Raw genomic sequence first — 6,000 nt, 5'->3', positions numbered from 1 at the left:
ATTCCATTGAAAATGAAAAGACTAAGCTAAAATCACCGTCCCCTGAAAAACTAGATTCCAGAAATTCCACAGCCAGGAGCAGTGTCAGTTCGACGAAGATAGAGGTACCACGTCCACAGGAAAAGGAAGTGAGCAAATCACAGGATGAAAACAAAAAGCCCACAAGTAAGATTGCGGTTGTATGGCCCCCTCAAAATGATTCTCCCAAGAAAGTGTTCATGGTGGAGGACGAGGTGAAGCTGGTTAAACCCTCATGGCCCCCCCAGGATAGCTCTCCACAGACTGACACCGATGCCCATAAAAGCCAGATCAATGAACCTTCATTAAACGACAGCCCTGCTATAAAAACACAAAATTGTCCTCAAGAACCTGGATGGGAATGTGCCGTTGTAACTGTAGAAACTCCAGCAGAGAAGAAGGCTTTGACAACTCCTGTAGACCTAGTAGAGGTACCAGAGAGTACTCCCACCCATGAACCCCCAAGAGACAGTGGCATAGAGGTAGCTGGGAAAGTGGAACCTGATGTGGAAGTGACACGCGAGGTGAACGAGGAAGGAGCTGTGGAATGTGGGAATGTGACAGAAAAAGATGAAAAGGAAAGTGGAGAGAAGGTAGAGGATGTGAGAGTAAATGGGCATAGCGGGGAGGCTGAGGCAGAGAACTCTTATAAAGAGGAGAAGGAGAAAATGGAGATAGTAAATGGCAGTGAGGAGGATAAGGTCAAGGTCACAATGATAGATGGTGAGGCATCAGGTGAGCCAGCAGTAAATGCGAACTCCAACAACAACAATAACGGACAATTATTATTTGACCATGAACCAAAGTTCAAAGTGCTTGATGACTACAAAACGGAAGAAAGAGATGTAATACTTCAGTCCACAGAACCAGCTGCTGCTGAAAGTGATTTTAAGGAGGGCATATTCGGGGATGAAGAACTAAAATGGATGCCAACCGACGTTCTAGACATGGCGCAGAGGGAGGACGATTTTGTGGCAATGGGTGCCAAATGTATGGAGGCCACAGACGACAGTCTAGGTGAACATGTCTTCACAGAGGCAACTCAAAGTACATTTTCTTTTGAAGTGGAACCAAAGATTAGCACCTCTAGCTTCCTGGAGGACATTTTTGCTGGTCTGGATAACAGTTCCATCCTCCTGTCTGATTTCAAGTCTGAGCTCTTCAGTGAGTCTGTCAGTGAGAGGCCCTTGGTGTCATCTCTGGACGACCTTTTGGATTTTGGAATGGAGTCAAGAGGAAACACAGATAAACCCAAAGACGGGCAGAACGGGGATGAACCGCTTGACAGCTTTGCCATGAAGGATGTCTGTGCACAGGGGATAAGCAACATGCTGTGGAAAGATGATTATGACTCGCTGTCAGTGGAGGAACAAATCAAGAGGAACAGATATTATGACGAGGACGATAGTGACAACTCCTAAATCTGATAACATTTAATCCATGATTCTATCACTTAATTAGTCAATTCTGTCCTCATACAATCCCTAATTTCATTTCTGTCTGTGGAGAGATGAATCAAGCTAATATCACAACTTCCCTATAACTATTTTGTACTGTGTTTTAGCAATGATATCGATGCTCTTTATTACAATATATAGATTTGATCTTGCTGTTTAAAAGCACCTGGTGTGCAGTTAAAAAAAGATTTTAAAGGGATTTTCTGTTCCATGTTTTTCTGTATACATTGATTCTGATATTTTAAAACCATCAAAACAGAACATATTCATATTTTTCAAGACATTCATTATACTTTCTTGCTACAGTATAAGGGTTTTCGATTTGCTTGGTTTGTTGGAAAGAATGCCTGTGAGGTTTAATCTTCCGAGTCTGATTAAAGATTATTTACTTTTCCTATTCTATTGTTTCTACATTAGTAATGTAGTTATTAATAAAGACTTGACATGTTTCTGGTACATGACTTTTTAATCAGTGGGGGGAAGAGATACTAAGGTAAACATTGTGTGTAGAGGTGTAGTTTGGTCTACGGTCTGTATGGTTGGCCAGCTGGGATCTCTTAAGTTAGAGCCATATTTATTTCCATTGAGGGAGCCAGAGGGTTGTAGGAGGAATACAGATTTTAAAATGTACAGTGCCTTCAGAAATAATTCACACCCCTCGATTTATTCCACATTTTGTTGTATTACAGCCTGAATTCAATATATATATATTTTTTCTCACTCATTTACACGCACTACCCCATAATGACAAAGTGAAAACATGTTTTTTAGACATTTTTGCAAACTTATTGAACAAGAAATACAGAAATATCTCATTTACATAAGTATTCATACCCCTGAGTCAATAAATGTTAGAATCACCTTTGGCAGAGATTGCAACTGTGAGTATTTTTGGGTAAGTCTCTAAGAGCTTTGTACACCTGGATTGTACAATATTTTCCCATTATTCTTTTATAATTCTTCAAGCTCTATCAAGTTGATTGCTGATCATTGCTAGACCAGCCATTTTCAAGTCTCGTCATAGATTTTCAAGACGATTTATGTCAAAACTGTAACTTGGCCATTCAGGAACATTCAATGACATCTTGGTAAGCAACTGCAGTGTAGATTTGGACTTGGGTTTTTAGGTTATTGTCCTGCTGAAAGGTGAATTTGTCTCCCAGTGTCTGTTGGAAAGCAGATTGAACCAGTTTTTTCTCTAAGATTTTGCCTGAGCTTATTCTGTTTCTTTTTATCCTAAAAAGCTATTTAGTCCTTGCATATGACAAGCATACCCATTACATGATGCAGCCACCAGCATGCTAGCATGCTTGAAAATATGAAGAGTGGTACTCAGTGATGTGTTGTGTTGGATTTGCCCCAAACATAGCACTTTGTATTCAGGACAAAAACATTTCTTTGCCACATTTTTTCACTATTACTTATGTGCTTTTTGCAAACAGGATGCATGTTTTGGAATATTTTATTCTATACAGGCTTCCTTCTTTTCACTCTGTCATTTAGGTTAGTATTGTGGAGTAAATACAATGTTGTTGATCCCTCCTCAGTTTTCTCACATCACAACCATTGAACTCTGTCACTGTTTTAAAATCATCATTGGTCTTGTGGTGAAATCCCTGAGCAGTTTCCTTCCTCTCTGGCAACTGAGTTAGGAAGGACTCCTGTATCTTTGTAATGACTGGGTGTAATGACTTGATACTAGAGGTCGACCGATGGCCGATTAATTAGTGCCATTTTCAAGTTTTCATAACAATCGGTAATCAGCTTTTTTGGACGCCGATTATGGCCGATTACATTGCACTCCACGAGGAGACTGCGTGGCAGGCTGACCACCTGTTATGCGAGTGCAGCAAGGAGCCATGGTAAGTTGCTAGCTAACATTAAAAAACAATGAATCTTAACATAATCACTAGTTAACTACACATGGTTGATGATAGTACTAGTTTATCTAGCTTGTATTGCGTTGCATATAATCAATACGGTGCCTGTTAATTTATCATTGAATCACAGCCTACTTCGCCAAACGGGTGATGATTTAACAAGCGCATTCGCGAAAAAAGCACTGTAGTTGCACCAATGTACCTAACCATAAACATTAATGCCTTTCTTAAAATCAATACACAAGTATATATTTTTTACCTGCATATTTAGTTAAAAGAAATTCATGTTAGCAGGCAATATTAACTAGGGAAATTGTGTCACTTATGTTCTGTGCAAGCAGAATCAGGGTATATGCAGCAGTTTGGGCCGCCTGGCTTGTTGCTAACTTTGTGAAGACCATTTCTTCCTAACAAAGACCGTAATTAATTTGCCTGAATTTTACATAATTATGACATTACATTGAAGGTTGTGCAATGTAACAGCAATATTTAGACTTAGGGATGCCACCCGTTTGATAAAATACAGAACAGTTCCAAATTTCACTGAAAGAATAAACGTTTTGTTTTCGAAATTATAGTTTCCGGATTTTACCATATTAATGACCTAAGGCTCGAAATTCTGTGTGTTTATTATATTATAATTAAGTCTATGATTTGATATTTGATAGAGCAGTCTGACTGAGCGGTGGAAGGCAGCAGTAGGCTCGTAAGCATTCATTCAAACAGCACTTTCCTGCATTTGCCAGCAGCTCGTCGCAATGCTTGAAGCACAGCGCTGTTTATGACTTCAAGCCTATCAGCTCCCGAGATTAGGCTGGCAATACTATAGTGCCTATTAGAACATCCAATAGTCAAAGGTCTATGAAATAGAAATGGTATAGAGAAAAATAGTCCTATAATTCCTATAATAACTACAACCTAAAACTTATTAACTGGGAATATTGAAGACTCATGTTAAGAGGATCCGCCAGCTTTCATATGTTCTCATGTTCTGAGCAAGGAACTTAAACGTTAGCTTTTTTACATGGCACATATTGCACTTTTACTTTCTTCTCCAACACTTTGTTTTTGCATTATTTAAACCAAATTGAACATGTTTTATTATTTATTTGAGACTAAATTGATTTAATTGATGTATTATGTTAAGTTCAAATAAAAGTGTTAATTCAGTATTGTTGTAATTGTCATTATTACAAAAATATATAAAAATCAGCCAATAAATCGGTATCGGCTTTTTTTGGGGGTCCTCCAATAATTGCTATCAGTATTGGCGTTGAAAAATCATAATCGGTCGATCTCTACTTGATACACCACCCAAATTCTGATTAATAACTTCATCATACAGAAAGGGATATTCAGCGTCTGTTTACACCTCTACCAAATCTGTGCCCTTCTTTGCGAAGTATTTAAAAACCTCCCTGCACTTTGTGCTTGAATCTGTGCTTGAAATTCACTACTTGATCGAGGGACCTTCAATATAATTGTATGTGTGGGGGTACAGAGATGAGTTAGTCATTCATAAATCATGTTACCCACTACTATCGAACACGGAATGAGTCCATCCAACCTATTATGCAATTTGTTAAGCACATTTTAAATTCTGAAAGGCTTTTCATAACAAAGCTATTGAATACTTGACTAACATTTCAGCTTTACATTTTTTATTAATTTCAAAACATTTCTACAAACAATTCCACTTTGACATTATGGGGTATCAATTTTAAATTCAGGCTGTAACACAACAAAATGTGGAAAAAAGTTAAGGGGTGTGAATAATTTTCCCGAAGGCACTGCAGGGCTCTGTCACCATCACTAGCAGTTTTTTTCTATCCCAATTTTGGAAGACTTTTATATTTAGCAAAGCAAAATGGCCACACTGTGAAATCGAGTCATTAGTTAATTTAGCCTAAAACTGTCTAATTCCAATTGTCTGTTATGAGGAGCATCATATCCATGCAAACTCTACAAAAAATATACATTAGCCTACCTCAAACTTCTCAGCTTTTGCAGTGCAATTCCTTGAAACCATCGGTCATGCATTGCAAATGTGTTTAGCAGCAATATCAGTCAACCTTGCTAAAGAAAGTGGAATCCTCACTTCCAGACGGATTGATTGGCTACTATTCATTTCGCAAATTATCCTGATTGGACAGCTCTCTTGTCAGCTGCAGTACCGCATACAGTCACTATCATGTCTCCCCCACTGCTTTCTCGCAGTGAGATCAGATGCGGAGCCCAGCGCAGGACGGACACAGTTTCAGCACCACTTGTCTTGGTGGGATGTAGACAACGAGACTGGTAGGTACAAATGCTTTGTAAACTGAATCCTATTGCTGCTATTTGTGTTTATTCAGTGGCGACAGCCCGCAACAGCTGACTGAACACTTGGTACAAGCTTTCGTCGTCATTCAGCCTTTTTATTTCGTGCATGCCACTACTTTGTGGTTAGATTATAATCGTTTCGTAGTGACAGTGCAAACCATTCGGTAGCTGCTTCTTTGTGTTTAGAAATACATCGTCTGTTGTTTGCTGTTGTCCTATTGGCTTTGCCCTCTGATGGACCGTCCGGGACTCCAAAGGAATGTTCTGTATTGAAGAGTGCGTCTCACATTAGCAGTGATGCTGCGATGTTTTGTGCTCCAGGA

The 6,000-nt window shown here is 39.0% G+C and overlaps 1 protein-coding gene across 2 annotated transcripts in view; it reads left to right on the top strand.

Moving 5' to 3' along the window:
- Window positions 1–5,571: 5,571 nt before the first annotated feature.
- LOC112266448 (beta-1,3-galactosyltransferase 1) overlaps window positions 5,572–6,000 on the top strand; it is a 135,691-nt gene continuing 135,262 nt past the window's right edge. The window contains exon 1 of one of the 2 annotated variants that reach the window (XM_024443915.2): window positions 5,572–5,653. The gene's annotated coding sequence lies outside the window, so the exon portion shown is untranslated. The remainder of the gene's footprint in view (window positions 5,654–6,000) is intronic. The other variant, XR_006078774.1, reaches the window with a different exon arrangement.

Source organism: Oncorhynchus tshawytscha, linkage group LG14 (assembly GCF_018296145.1).
Source record: "Oncorhynchus tshawytscha isolate Ot180627B linkage group LG14, Otsh_v2.0, whole genome shotgun sequence".
Lineage (NCBI taxonomy): Eukaryota > Metazoa > Chordata > Actinopteri > Salmoniformes > Salmonidae > Oncorhynchus > Oncorhynchus tshawytscha.
The sequence above is the reverse complement of the archived record's forward strand: the minus strand, read 5'-3'. Positions and strand labels throughout refer to the sequence as shown.